Raw genomic sequence first — 13,997 nt, forward strand, 5'->3', positions numbered from 1 at the left:
GCAAAACAGGCCAACATTTCAAAGTCTCTGCTCAAGGTACAAAAAGGTGGACTGTTCACATGTGTATGTCTGGGAATATGCAAATTTCTTTTGTACTCACCTCAGCTCATTAGGAGTTGTCGGGGCTGCTGGGGAAGGGGAACAGGAAATGTGAATCAGGCTTTTAGTTAAGTGGCACTGTAGGCCTTTTGTCCCCTAGCCATTTTACGCTTTCAACACGCTCTACACATAGCCATGCACCGTATGTGCCTTTTTCACACGTACTTTCATTAAACCTGAATATAGAAGGATATATCTGTCTAGGCTGGAGACACGTGAAACAAGTCTGACGTGCCCCTTCAAGTCTACCTGAGAGGAAGCGGACTCAGGATTGGCGACCTCTCAGGGCACCTCCAACGGGCACAAATAACGGGCAAGCCCTATGAAAAGCACAGCATGAGTCTTGGTCCCACCTTTAAAAAGGAGGGTGACCTCTGGGATCTGGCAGCAGGATCTTTGGGAGATAAGAAAATATACTGCCTGCGATCGTGAAGTTTCAAGTCAGTCAAGAAAAGCAATCTCATGCACTGCACAAGCTCTTTCCCATGAGGCACCTCTCCTGCACTCTGTTTATGCAAATGAGCAAGCAGAGAGCTCAGGAATAAAACACCAAACTCATGTCCCCCAAAAAAGCAGCAGACAATTGCTGGATATTCCCCAACTTGTAATGCTTTTCTTTTAAACAAATGATAAACAGCCTCACCTGTGGCAAGGCTTAAAAAAATTGAATAAACTCTTAAATGTTCCTCTCCACGGAAATCTTTAGTAAAAGGCGAAAGATTTTTTCGTTTTGAAGAGAAACCAGAGTAAGTGACAATATAGCTCTCTAGGGTAAGTGGCGGCACATCAAAGACCCTGTCATTGCGAGGGTGAGGACCTGAAAGGTATTTTCAGGCTCTAAGAAAGAGGGCGAGAACCAGGCCGGTGGGCAAAACAGGCCAACATTTCAAAGTCTCTGCTCAAGGTACAAAAAGGTGGACTGTTCACATGTGTATGTCTGGGAATATGCAAATTTCTTTTGTACTCACCTCAGCTCATTAGGAGTTGTCGGGGCTGCTGGGGAAGGGGAACAGGAAATGTGAATCAGGCTTTTAGTTAAGTGGCACTGTAGGCCTTTTGTCCCCTAGCCATTTTACGCTTTCAACACGCTCTACACATAGCCATGCACCGTATGTGCCTTTTTCACACGTACTTTCATTAAACCTGAATATAGAAGGATATATCTGTCTAGGCTGGAGACACGTGAAACAAGTCTGACGTGCCCCTTCAAGTCTACCTGAGAGGAAGCTGACTCAGGATTGGCGACCTCTCAGGGCACCTCGAACGGGCACAAATAACGGGCAAGCCCTATGAAAAGCACAGCATGAGTCTTGGTCCCACCTTTAAAAAGGAGGGTGACCTCTGGGATCTGGCAGCAGGATCTTTGGGAGATAAGAAAATATACTGCCTGCGATCGTGAAGTTTCAAGTCAGTCAAGAAAAGCAATCTCATGCACTGCACAAGCTCTTTCCCATGAGGCACCTCTCCTGCACTCTGTTTATGCAAATGAGCAAGCAGAGAGCTCAGGAATAAAACACCAAACTCATGTCCCCCAAAAAAAGCAGCAGACAATTGCTGGATATTCCCCAACTTGTAATGCTTTTCTTTTAAACAAATGATAAACAGCCTCACCTGTGGCAAGGCTTAAAAAAATTGAATAAACTCTTAAATGTTCCTCTCCACGGAAATCTTTAGTAAAAAGCGAAAGATTTTTTCGTTTTGAAGAGAAACCAGAGTAAGTGACAATATAGCTCTCTAGGGTAAGTGGCGCCACATCAAAGACCCTGTCATTGCGAGGGTGAGGACCTGAAAGGTATTTTCAGGCTCTAAGAAAGAGGGCGAGAACCAGGCCGGTGGGCAAAACAGGCCAACATTTCAAAGTCTCTGCTCAAGGTACAAAAAGGTGGACTGTTCACATGTGTATGTCTGGGAATATGCAAATTTCTTTTGTACTCACCTCAGCTCATTAGGAGTTGTCGGGGCTGCTGGGGAAGGGGAACAGGAAATGTGAATCAGGCTTTTAGTTAAGTGGCACTGTAGGCCTTTTGTCCCCTAGCCATTTTACGCTTTCAACACCATCCCTCCAATCGATATGCTCAGAGCCACCACTGTGCTCTACACATAGCCATGCACCGTATGTGCCTTTTTCACACGTACTTTCATTAAACCTGAATATAGAAGGATATATCTGTCTAGGCTGGAGACACGTGAAACAAGTCTGACGTGCCCCTTCAAGTCTACCTGAGAGGAAGCGGACTCAGGATTGGCGACCTCTCAGGGCACCTCCAACGGGCAAGCCCTATGAAAAGCACAGCATGAGTCTTGGTCCCACCTTTAAAAAGGAGGGTGACCTCTGGGATCTGGCAGCAGGATCTTTGGGAGATAAGAAAATATACTGCCTGCGATCGTGTAGTTTCAAGTCAGTCAAGAAAAGCAATCTCATGCACTGCACAAGCTCTTTCCCATGAGGCACCTCTCCTGCACTCTGTTTATGCAAATGAGCAAGCAGAGAGCTCAGGAATAAAACACCAAACTCATGTCCCCCAAAAAAGCAGCAGACAATTGCTGGATATTCCCCAACTTCTAATGCTTTTCTTTTAAACAAATGATAAACAGCCTCACCTGTGGCAAGGCTTAAAAAAATTGAATAAACTCTTAAATGTTCCTCTCCACGGAAATCTTTAGTAAAAGGCGAAAGATTTTTTCGTTTTGAAGAGAAACCAGAGTAAGTGACAATATAGCTCTCTAGGGTAAGTGGCGGCACATCAAAGACCCTGTCATTGCGAGGGTGAGGACCTGAAAGGTATTTTCAGGCTCTAGGAAAGAGGGCGAGAACCAGGCCGGTGGGCAAAACAGGCCAACATTTCAAAGTCTCTGCTCAAGGTACAAAAAGGTGGACTGTTCACATGTGTATGTCTGGGAATATGCAAATTTCTTTTGTACTCACCTCAGCTCATTAGGAGTTGTCGGGGCTGCTGGGGAAGGGGAACAGGAAATGTGAATCAGGCTTTTAGTTAAGTGGCACTGTAGGCCTTTTGTCCCCTAGCCATTTTACGCTTTCAACACGCTCTACACATAGCCATGCACCGTATGTGCCTTTTTCACACGTACTTTCATTAAACCTGAATATAGAAGGATATATCTGTCTAGGCTGGAGACACGTGAAACAAGTCTGACGTGCCCCTTCAAGTCTACCTGAGAGGAAGCTGACTCAGGATTGGCGACCTCTCAGGGCACCTCTAACGGGCACAAATAACGGGCAAGCCCTATGAAAAGCACAGCATGAGTCTTGGTCCCACCTTTAAAAAGGAGGGTGACCTCTGGGATCTGGCAGCAGGATCTTTGGGAGATAAGAAAATATACTGCCTGCGATCGTGAAGTTTCAAGTCAGTCAAGAAAAGCAATCTCATGCACTGCACAAGCTCTTTCCCATGAGGCACCTCTCCTGCACTCTGTTTATGCAAATGAGCAAGCAGAGAGCTCAGGAATAAAACACCAAACTCATGTCCCCCAAAAAAAGCAGCAGACAATTGCTGGATATTCCCCAACTTGTAATGCTTTTCTTTTAAACAAATGATAAACAGCCTCACCTGTGGCAAGGCTTAAAAAAATTGAATAAACTCTTAAATGTTCCTCTCCACGGAAATCTTTAGTAAAAAGCGAAAGATTTTTTCGTTTTGAAGAGAAACCAGAGTAAGTGACAATATAGCTCTCTAGGGTAAGTGGCGCCACATCAAAGACCCTGTCATTGCGAGGGTGAGGACCTGAAAGGTATTTTCAGGCTCTAAGAAAGAGGGCGAGAACCAGGCCGGTGGGCAAAACAGGCCAACATTTCAAAGTCTCTGCTCAAGGTACAAAAAGGTGGACTGTTCACATGTGTATGTCTGGGAATATGCAAATTTCTTTTGTACTCACCTCAGCTCATTAGGAGTTGTCGGGGCTGCTGGGGAAGGGGAACAGGAAATGTGAATCAGGCTTTTAGTTAAGTGGCACTGTAGGCCTTTTGTCCCCTAGCCATTTTACGCTTTCAACACGCTCTACACATAGCCATGCACCGTATGTGCCTTTTTCACACGTACTTTCATTAAACCTGAATATAGAAGGATATATCTGTCTAGGCTGGAGACACGTGAAACAAGTCTGACGTGCCCCTTCAAGTCTACCTGAGAGGAAGCGGACTCAGGATTGGCGACCTCTCAGGGCACCTCCAACGGGCACAAATAACGGGCAAGCCCTATGAAAAGCACAGCATGAGTCTTGGTCCCACCTTTCAAAAGGAGGGTGACCTCTGGGATCTGGCAGCAGGATCTTTGGGAGATAAGAAAATATACTGCCTGCGATCGTGAAGTTTCAAGTCAGTCAAGAAAAGCAATCTCATGCACTGCACAAGCTCTTTCCCATGAGGCACCTCTCCTGCACTCTGTTTATGCAAATGAGCAAGCAGAGAGCTCAGGAATAAAACACCAAACTCATGTCCCCCAAAAAAGCAGCAGACAATTGCTGGATATTCCCCAACTTGTAATGCTTTTCTTTTAAACAAATGATAAACAGCCTCACCTGTGGCAAGGCTTAAAAAAATTGAATAAACTCTTAAATGTTCCTCTCCACGGAAATCTTTAGTAAAAGGCGAAAGATTTTTTCGTTTTGAAGAGAAACCAGAGTAAGTGACAATATAGCTCTCTAGGGTAAGTGGCGGCACATCAAAGACCCTGTCATTGCGAGGGTGAGGACCTGAAAGGTATTTTCAGGCTCTAAGAAAGAGGGCGAGAACCAGGCCGGTGGGCAAAACAGGCCAACATTTCAAAGTCTCTGCTCAAGGTACAAAAAGGTGGACTGTTCACATGTGTATGTCTGGGAATATGCAAATTTCTTTTGTACTCACCTCAGCTCATTAGGAGTTGTCGGGGCTGCTGGGGAAGGGGAACAGGAAATGTGAATCAGGCTTTTAGTTAAGTGGCACTGTAGGCCTTTTGTCCCCTAGCCATTTTACGCTTTCAACACCATCCCTCCAATCGATATGCTCAGAGCCACCACTGTGCTCTACACATAGCCATGCACCGTATGTGCCTTTTTCACACGTACTTTCATTAAACCTGAATATAGAAGGATATATCTGTCTAGGCTGGAGACACGTGAAACAAGTCTGACGTGCCCCTTCAAGTCTACCTGAGAGGAAGCGGACTCAGGATTGGCGACCTCTCAGGGCACCTCCAACGGGCACAAATAACGGGCAAGCCCTATGAAAAGCACAGCATGAGTCTTGGTCCCACCTTTAAAAAGGAGGGTGACCTCTGGGATCTGGCAGCAGGATCTTTGGGAGATAAGAAAATATACTGCCTGCGATCGTGTAGTTTCAAGTCAGTCAAGAAAAGCAATCTCATGCACTGCACAAGCTCTTTCCCATGAGGCACCTCTCCTGCACTCTGTTTATGCAAATGAGCAAGCAGAGAGCTCAGGAATAAAACACCAAACTCATGTCCCCCAAAAAAGCAGCAGACAATTGCTGGATATTCCCCAACTTCTAATGCTTTTCTTTTAAACAAATGATAAACAGCCTCACCTGTGGCAAGGCTTAAAAAAATTGAATAAACTCTTAAATGTTCCTCTCCACGGAAATCTTTAGTAAAAGGCGAAAGATATTTTCGTTTTGAAGAGAAACCAGAGTAAGTGACAATATAGCTCTCTAGGGTAAGTGGCGCCACATCAAAGACCCTGTCATTGCGAGGGTGAGGACCTGAAAGGTATTTTCAGGCTCTAAGAAAGAGGGCGAGAACCAGGCCGGTGGGCAAAACAGGCCAACATTTCAAAGTCTCTGCTCAAGGTACAAAAAGGTGGACTGTTCACATGTGTATGTCTGGGAATATGCAAATTTCTTTTGTACTCACCTCAGCTCATTAGGAGTTGTCGGGGCTGCTGGGGAAGGGGAACAGCAAATGTGAATCAGGCTTTTAGTTAAGTGGCACTGTAGGCCTTTTGTCCCCTAGCCATTTTACGCTTTCAACACGCTCTACACATAGCCATGCACCGTATGTGCCTTTTTCACACGTACTTTCATTAAACCTGAATATAGAAGGATATATCTGTCTAGGCTGGAGACACGTGAAACAAGTCTGACGTGCCCCTTCAAGTCTACCTGAGAGGAAGCTGACTCAGGATTGGCGACCTCTCAGGGCACCTCTAACGGGCACAAATAACGGGCAAGCCCTATGAAACGCACAGCATGAGTCTTGGTCCCACCTTTAAAAAGGAGGGTGACCTCTGGGATCTGGCAGCAGGATCTTTGGGAGATAAGAAAATATACTGCCTGCGATCGTGAAGTTTCAAGTCAGTCAAGAAAAGCAATCTCATGCACTGCACAAGCTCTTTCCCATGAGGCACCTCTCCTGCACTCTGTTTATGCAAATGAGCAAGCAGAGAGCTCAGGAATAAAACACCAAACTCATGTCCCCCAAAAAAGCAGCAGACAATTGCTGGATATTCCCCAACTTCTAATGCTTTTCTTTTAAACAAATGATAAACAGCCTCATCTGTGGCAAGGCTTAAAAAAATTGAATAAACTCTTAAATGTTCCTCTCCACGGAAATCTTTAGTAAAAGGCGAAAGATTTTTTCGTTTTGAAGAGAAACCAGAGTAAGTGACAATATAGCTCTCTAGGGTAAGTGGCGGCACATCAAAGACCCTGTCATTGCGAGGGTGAGGACCTGAAAGGTATTTTCAGGCTCTAAGAAAGAGGGCGAGAACCAGGCCGGTGGGCAAAACAGGCCAACATTTCAAAGTCTCTGCTCAAGGTACAAAAAGGTGGACTGTTCACATGTGTATGTCTGGGAATATGCAAATTTCTTTTGTACTCACCTCAGCTCATTAGGAGTTGTCGGGGCTGCTGGGGAAGGGGAACAGGAAATGTGAATCAGGCTTTTAGTTAAGTGGCACTGTAGCCCTTTTGTCCCCTAGCCATTTTACGCTTTCAACACCATCCCTCCAATCGATATGCTCAGAGCCACCACTGTGCTCTACACATAGCCATGCACCGTATGTGCCTTTTTCACACGTACTTTCATTAAACCTGAATATAGAAGGATATATCTGTCTAGGCTGGAGACACGTGAAACAAGTCTGACGTGCCCCTTCAAGTCTACCTGAGAGGAAGCGGACTCAGGATTGGCGACCTCTCAGGGCACCTCCAACGGGCACAAATAACGGGCAAGCCCTATGAAAAGCACAGCATGAGTCTTGGTCCCACCTTTAAAAAGGAGGGTGACCTCTGGGATCTGGCAGCAGGATCTTTGGGAGATAAGAAAATATACTGCCTGCGATCGTGTAGTTTCAAGTCAGTCAAGAAAAGCAATCTCATGCACTGCACAAGCTCTTTCCCATGAGGCACCTCTCCTGCACTCTGTTTATGCAAATGAGCAAGCAGAGAGCTCAGGAATAAAACACCAAACTCATGTCCCCCAAAAAAGCAGCAGACAATTGCTGGATATTCCCCAACTTCTAATGCTTTTCTTTTAAACAAATGATAAACAGCCTCACCTGTGGCAAGGCTTAAAAAAATTGAATAAACTCTTAAATGTTCCTCTCCACGGAAATCTTTAGTAAAATGCGAAAGATATTTTCGTTTTGAAGAGAAACCAGAGTAAGTGACAATATAGCTCTCTAGGGTAAGTGGCGCCACATCAAAGACCCTGTCATTGCGAGGGTGAGGACCTGAAAGGTATTTTCAGGCTCTAAGAAAGAGGGCGAGAACCAGGCCGGTGGGCAAAACAGGCCAACATTTCAAAGTCTCTGCTCAAGGTACAAAAAGGTGGACTGTTCACATGTGTATGTCTGGGAATATGCAAATTTCTTTTGTACTCACCTCAGCTCATTAGGAGTTGTCGGGGCTGCTGGGGAAGGGGAACAGGAAATGTGAATCAGGCTTTTAGTTAAGTGGCACTGTAGGCCTTTTGTCCCCTAGCCATTTTACGCTTTCAACACGCTCTACACATAGCCATGCACCGTATGTGCCTTTTTCACACGTACTTTCATTAAACCTGAATATAGAAGGATATATCTGTCTAGGCTGGAGACACGTGAAACAAGTCTGACGTGCCCCTTCAAGTCTACCTGAGAGGAAGCTGACTCAGGATTGGCGACCTCTCAGGGCACCTCGAACGGGCACAAATAACGGGCAAGCCCTATGAAAAGCACAGCATGAGTCTTGGTCCCACCTTTAAAAAGGAGGGTGACCTCTGGGATCTGGCAGCAGGATCTTTGGGAGATAAGAAAATATACTGCCTGCGATCGTGAAGTTTCAAGTCAGTCAAGAAAAGCAATCTCATGCACTGCACAAGCTCTTTCCCATGAGGCACCTCTCCTGCACTCTGTTTATGCAAATGAGCAAGCAGAGAGCTCAGGAATAAAACACCAAACTCATGTCCCCCAAAAAAGCAGCAGACAATTGCTGGATATTCCCCAACTTCTAATGCTTTTCTTTTAAACAAATGATAAACAGCCTCACCTGTGGCAAGGCTTAAAAAAATTGAATAAACTCTTAAATGTTCCTCTCCACGGAAATCTATAGTAAAAGGCGAAAGATTTTTTCGTTTTGAAGAGAAACCAGAGTAAGTGACAATATAGCTCTCTAGGGTAAGTGGCGGCACATCAAAGACCCTGTCATTGCGAGGGTGAGGACCTGAAAGGTATTTTCAGGCTCTAAGAAAGAGGGCGAGAACCAGGCCGGTGGGCAAAACAGGCCAACATTTCAAAGTCTCTGCTCAAGGTACAAAAAGGTGGACTGTTCACATGTGTATGTCTGGGAATATGCAAATTTCTTTTGTACTCACCTCAGCTCATTAGGAGTTGTCGGGGCTGCTGGGGAAGGGGAACAGCAAATGTGAATCAGGCTTTTAGTTAAGTGGCACTGTAGGCCTTTTGTCCCCTAGCCATTTTACGCTTTCAACACGCTCTACACATAGCCATGCACCGTATGTGCCTTTTTCACACGTACTTTCATTAAACCTGAATATAGAAGGATATATCTGTCTAGGCTGGAGACACGTGAAACAAGTCTGACGTGCCCCTTCAAGTCTACCTGAGAGGAAGCTGACTCAGGATTGGCGACCTCTCAGGGCACCTCGAACGGGCACAAATAACGGGCAAGCCCTATGAAAAGCACAGCATGAGTCTTGGTCCCACCTTTAAAAAGGAGGGTGACCTCTGGGATCTGGCAGCAGGATCTTTGGGAGATAAGAAAATATACTGCCTGCGATCGTGAAGTTTCAAGTCAGTCAAGAAAAGCAATCTCATGCACTGCACAAGCTCTTTCCCATGAGGCACCTCTCCTGCACTCTGTTTATGCAAATGAGCAAGCAGAGAGCTCAGGAATAAAACACCAAACTCATGTCCCCCAAAAAAGCAGCAGACAATTGCTGGATATTCCCCAACTTCTAATGCTTTTCTTTTAAACAAATGATAAACAGCCTCACCTGTGGCAAGGCTTAAAAAAATTGAATAAACTCTTAAATGTTCCTCTCCACGGAAATCTTTAGTAAAAGGCGAAAGATTTTTTCGTTTTGAAGAGAAACCAGAGTAAGTGACAATATAGCTCTCTAGGGTAAGTGGCGGCACATCAAAGACCCTGTCATTGCGAGGGTGAGGACCTGAAAGGTATTTTCAGGCTCTAAGAAAGAGGGCGAGAACCAGGCCGGTGGGCAAAACAGGCCAACATTTCAAAGTCTCTGCTCAAGGTACAAAAAGGTGGACTGTTCACATGTGTATGTCTGGGAATATGCAAATTTCTTTTGTACTCACCTCAGCTCATTAGGAGTTGTCGGGGCTGCTGGGGAAGGGGAACAGCAAATGTGAATCAGGCTTTTAGTTAAGTGGCACTGTAGGCCTTTTGTCCCCTAGCCATTTTACGCTTTCAACACGCTCTACACATAGCCATGCACCGTATGTGCCTTTTTCACACGTACTTTCATTAAACCTGAATATAGAAGGATATATCTGTCTAGGCTGGAGACACGTGAAACAAGTCTGACGTGCCCCTTCAAGTCTACCTGAGAGGAAGCTGACTCAGGATTGGCGACCTCTCAGGGCACCTCGAACGGGCACAAATAACGGGCAAGCCCTATGAAAAGCACAGCATGAGTCTTGGTCCCACCTTTAAAAAGGAGGGTGACCTCTGGGATCTGGCAGCAGGATCTTTGGGAGATAAGAAAATATACTGCCTGCGATCGTGAAGTTTCAAGTCAGTCAAGAAAAGCAATCTCATGCACTGCACAAGCTCTTTCCCATGAGGCACCTCTCCTGCACTCTGTTTATGCAAATGAGCAAGCAGAGAGCTCAGGAATAAAACACCAAACTCATGTCCCCCAAAAAAGCAGCAGACAATTGCTGGATATTCCCCAACTTCTAATGCTTTTCTTTTAAACAAATGATAAACAGCCTCACCTGTGGCAAGGCTTAAAAAAATTGAATAAACTCTTAAATGTTCCTCTCCACGGAAATCTTTAGTAAAAGGCGAAAGATTTTTTCGTTTTGAAGAGAAACCAGAGTAAGTGACAATATAGCTCTCTAGGGTAAGTGGCGGCACATCAAAGACCCTGTCATTGCGAGGGTGAGGACCTGAAAGGTATTTTCAGGCTCTAAGAAAGAGGGCGAGAACCAGGCCGGTGGGCAAAACAGGCCAACATTTCAAAGTCTCTGCTCAAGGTACAAAAAGGTGGACTGTTCACATGTGTATGTCTGGGAATATGCAAATTTCTTTTGTACTCACCTCAGCTCATTAGGAGTTGTCGGGGCTGCTGGGGAAGGGGAACAGGAAATGTGAATCAGGCTTTTAGTTAAGTGGCACTGTATGCCTTTTGTCCCCTAGCCATTTTACGCTTTCAACACCATCCCTCCAATCGATATGCTCAGAGCCACCACTGTGCTCTACACATAGCCATGCACCGTATGTGCCTTTTTCACACGTACTTTCATTAAACCTGAATATAGAAGGATATATCTGTCTAGGCTGGAGACACGTGAAACAAGTCTGACGTGCCCCTTCAAGTCTACCTGAGAGGAAGCGGACTCAGGATTGGCGACCTCTCAGGGCACCTCCAACGGGCACAAATAACGGGCAAGCCCTATGAAAAGCACAGCATGAGTCTTGGTCCCACCTTTAAAAAGGAGGGTGACCTCTGGGATCTGGCAGCAGGATCTTTGGGAGATAAGAAAATATACTGCCTGCGATCGTGTAGTTTCAAGTCAGTCAAGAAAAGCAATCTCATGCACTGCACAAGCTCTTTCCCATGAGGCACCTCTCCTGCACTCTGTTTATGCAAATGAGCAAGCAGAGAGCTCAGGAATAAAACACCAAACTCATGTCCCCCAAAAAAGCAGCAGACAATTGCTGGATATTCCCCAACTTCTAATGCTTTTCTTTTAAACAAATGATAAACAGCCTCACCTGTGGCAAGGCTTAAAAAAATTGAATAAACTCTTAAATGTTCCTCTCCACGGAAATCTTTAGTAAAAGGCGAAAGATATTTTCGTTTTGAAGAGAAACCAGAGTAAGTGACAATATAGCTCTCTAGGGTAAGTGGCGCCACATCAAAGACCCTGTCATTGCGAGGGTGAGGACCTGAAAGGTATTTTCAGGCTCTAAGAAAGAGGGCGAGAACCAGGCCGGTGGGCAAAACAGGCCAACATTTCAAAGTCTCTGCTCAAGGTACAAAAAGGTGGACTGTTCACATGTGTATGTCTGGGAATATGCAAATTTCTTTTGTACTCACCTCAGCTCATTAGGAGTTGTCGGGGCTGCTGGGGAAGGGGAACAGGAAATGTGAATCAGGCTTTTAGTTAAGTGGCACTGTAGGCCTTTTGTCCCCTAGCCATTTTACGCTTTCAACACGCTCTACACATAGCCATGCACCGTATGTGCCTTTTTCACACGTACTTTCATTAAACCTGAATATAGAAGGATATATCTGTCTAGGCTGGAGACACGTGAAACAAGTCTGACGTGCCCCTTCAAGTCTACCTGAGAGGAAGCTGACTCAGGATTGGCGACCTCTCAGGGCACCTCGAACGGGCACAAATAACGGGCAAGCCCTATGAAAAGCACAGCATGAGTCTTGGTCCCACCTTTAAAAAGGAGGGTGACCTCTGGGATCTGGCAGCAGGATCTTTGGGAGATAAGAAAATATACTGCCTGCGATCGTGAAGTTTCAAGTCAGTCAAGAAAAGCAATCTCATGCACTGCACAAGCTCTTTCCCATGAGGCACCTCTCCTGCACTCTGTTTATGCAAATGAGCAAGCAGAGAGCTCAGGAATAAAACACCAAACTCATGTCCCCCAAAAAAGCAGCAGACAATTGCTGGATATTCCCCAACTTCTAATGCTTTTCTTTTAAACAAATGATAAACAGCCTCACCTGTGGCAAGGCTTAAAAAAATTGAATAAACTCTTAAATGTTCCTCTCCACGGAAATCTTTAGTAAAAGGCGAAAGATTTTTTCGTTTTGAAGAGAAACCAGAGTAAGTGACAATATAGCTCTCTAGGGTAAGTGGCGGCACATCAAAGACCCTGTCATTGCGAGGGTGAGGACCTGAAAGGTATTTTCAGGCTCTAAGAAAGAGGGCGAGAACCAGGCCGGTGGGCAAAACAGGCCAACATTTCAAAGTCTCTGCTCAAGGTACAAAAAGGTGGACTGTTCACATGTGTATGTCTGGGAATATGCAAATTTCTTTTGTACTCACCTCAGCTCATTAGGAGTTGTCGGGGCTGCTGGGGAAGGGGAACAGGAAATGTGAATCAGGCTTTTAGTTAAGTGGCACTGTATGCCTTTTGTCCCCTAGCCATTTTACGCTTTCAACACCATCCCTCCAATCGATATGCTCAGAGCCACCACTGTGCTCTACACATAGCCATGCACCGTATGTGCCTTTTTCACACGTACTTTCATTAAACCTGAATATAGAAGGATATATCTGTCTAGGCTGGAGACACGTGAAACAAGTCTGACGTGCCCCTTCAAGTCTACCTGAGAGGAAGCGGACTCAGGATTGGCGACCTCTCAGGGCACCTCCAACGGGCACAAATAACGGGCAAGCCCTATGAAAAGCACAGCATGAGTCTTGGTCCCACCTTTAAAAAGGAGGGTGACCTCTGGGATCTGGCAGCAGGATCTTTGGGAGATAAGAAAATATACTGCCTGCGATCGTGTAGTTTCAAGTCAGTCAAGAAAAGCAATCTCATGCACTGCACAAGCTCTTTCCCATGAGGCACCTCTCCTGCACTCTGTTTATGCAAATGAGCAAGCAGAGAGCTCAGGAATAAAACACCAAACTCATGTCCCCCAAAAAAGCAGCAGACAATTGCTGGATATTCCCCAACTTCTAATGCTTTTCTTTTAAACAAATGATAAACAGCCTCACCTGTGGCAAGGCTTAAAAAAATTGAATAAACTCTTAAATGTTCCTCTCCACGGAAATCTTTAGTAAAAGGCGAAAGATATTTTCGTTTTGAAGAGAAACCAGAGTAAGTGACAATATAGCTCTCTAGGGTAAGTGGCGCCACATCAAAGACCCTGTCATTGCGAGGGTGAGGACCTGAAAGGTATTTTCAGGCTCTAAGAAAGAGGGCGAGAACCAGGCCGGTGGGCAAAACAGGCCAACATTTCAAAGTCTCTGCTCAAGGTACAAAAAGGTGGACTGTTCACATGTGTATGTCTGGGAATATGCAAATTTCTTTTGTACTCACCTCAGCTCATTAGGAGTTGTCGGGGCTGCTGGGGAAGGGGAACAGGAAATGTGAATCAGGCTTTTAGTTAAGTGGCACTGTAGGCCTTTTGTCCCCTAGCCATTTTACGCTTTCAACACGCTCTACACATAGCCATGCACCGTATGTGCCTTTTTCACACGTACTTTCATTAAACCTGAATATAGAAGGA

The 13,997-nt window shown here is 45.4% G+C and overlaps 14 non-coding genes across 14 annotated transcripts; all 14 read right to left on the bottom strand.

The window, feature by feature from the left end:
• Positions 1 to 734: 734 nt before the first annotated feature.
• On the bottom strand, positions 735 to 849 carry LOC146774667 (U5 spliceosomal RNA). The gene has a single exon (XR_014972811.1). It is a non-coding gene; the product is annotated as a U5 spliceosomal RNA (small nuclear RNA).
• An 853-nt stretch (positions 850 to 1,702) lies between these two features.
• LOC146774668 (U5 spliceosomal RNA) lies at positions 1,703 to 1,817 on the bottom strand. The gene has a single exon (XR_014974411.1). It is a non-coding gene; the product is annotated as a U5 spliceosomal RNA (small nuclear RNA).
• Positions 1,818 to 2,692: 875 nt separating this feature from the next.
• Positions 2,693 to 2,807, bottom strand: LOC146774669 (U5 spliceosomal RNA). The gene has a single exon (XR_014972812.1). It is a non-coding gene; the product is annotated as a U5 spliceosomal RNA (small nuclear RNA).
• An 853-nt stretch (positions 2,808 to 3,660) lies between these two features.
• LOC146774670 (U5 spliceosomal RNA) lies at positions 3,661 to 3,775 on the bottom strand. The gene has a single exon (XR_014974412.1). It is a non-coding gene; the product is annotated as a U5 spliceosomal RNA (small nuclear RNA).
• Positions 3,776 to 4,627: 852 nt separating this feature from the next.
• On the bottom strand, positions 4,628 to 4,742 carry LOC146774671 (U5 spliceosomal RNA). The gene has a single exon (XR_014972813.1). It is a non-coding gene; the product is annotated as a U5 spliceosomal RNA (small nuclear RNA).
• An 888-nt stretch (positions 4,743 to 5,630) lies between these two features.
• On the bottom strand, positions 5,631 to 5,745 carry LOC146774672 (U5 spliceosomal RNA). The gene has a single exon (XR_014974205.1). It is a non-coding gene; the product is annotated as a U5 spliceosomal RNA (small nuclear RNA).
• Positions 5,746 to 6,597: 852 nt separating this feature from the next.
• Positions 6,598 to 6,712, bottom strand: LOC146774673 (U5 spliceosomal RNA). Its single transcript, XR_014973600.1, has one exon. It is a non-coding gene; the product is annotated as a U5 spliceosomal RNA (small nuclear RNA).
• An 888-nt stretch (positions 6,713 to 7,600) lies between these two features.
• LOC146774674 (U5 spliceosomal RNA) lies at positions 7,601 to 7,715 on the bottom strand. Its single transcript, XR_014974750.1, has one exon. It is a non-coding gene; the product is annotated as a U5 spliceosomal RNA (small nuclear RNA).
• An 852-nt stretch (positions 7,716 to 8,567) lies between these two features.
• LOC146774675 (U5 spliceosomal RNA) lies at positions 8,568 to 8,682 on the bottom strand. The gene has a single exon (XR_014974526.1). It is a non-coding gene; the product is annotated as a U5 spliceosomal RNA (small nuclear RNA).
• An 852-nt stretch (positions 8,683 to 9,534) lies between these two features.
• Positions 9,535 to 9,649, bottom strand: LOC146774676 (U5 spliceosomal RNA). The gene has a single exon (XR_014972814.1). It is a non-coding gene; the product is annotated as a U5 spliceosomal RNA (small nuclear RNA).
• An 852-nt stretch (positions 9,650 to 10,501) lies between these two features.
• Positions 10,502 to 10,616, bottom strand: LOC146774677 (U5 spliceosomal RNA). Its single transcript, XR_014972816.1, has one exon. It is a non-coding gene; the product is annotated as a U5 spliceosomal RNA (small nuclear RNA).
• Positions 10,617 to 11,504: 888 nt separating this feature from the next.
• Positions 11,505 to 11,619, bottom strand: LOC146774678 (U5 spliceosomal RNA). Its single transcript, XR_014974206.1, has one exon. It is a non-coding gene; the product is annotated as a U5 spliceosomal RNA (small nuclear RNA).
• An 852-nt stretch (positions 11,620 to 12,471) lies between these two features.
• LOC146774679 (U5 spliceosomal RNA) lies at positions 12,472 to 12,586 on the bottom strand. Its single transcript, XR_014972817.1, has one exon. It is a non-coding gene; the product is annotated as a U5 spliceosomal RNA (small nuclear RNA).
• An 888-nt stretch (positions 12,587 to 13,474) lies between these two features.
• LOC146774680 (U5 spliceosomal RNA) lies at positions 13,475 to 13,589 on the bottom strand. The gene has a single exon (XR_014974207.1). It is a non-coding gene; the product is annotated as a U5 spliceosomal RNA (small nuclear RNA).
• Between the last annotated feature and the right edge of the window lie 408 nt (positions 13,590 to 13,997).

The sequence above is a fragment of the Triturus cristatus genome, chromosome 12 (assembly GCF_964204655.1).
Source record: "Triturus cristatus chromosome 12, aTriCri1.1, whole genome shotgun sequence".
Lineage (NCBI taxonomy): Eukaryota > Metazoa > Chordata > Amphibia > Caudata > Salamandridae > Triturus > Triturus cristatus.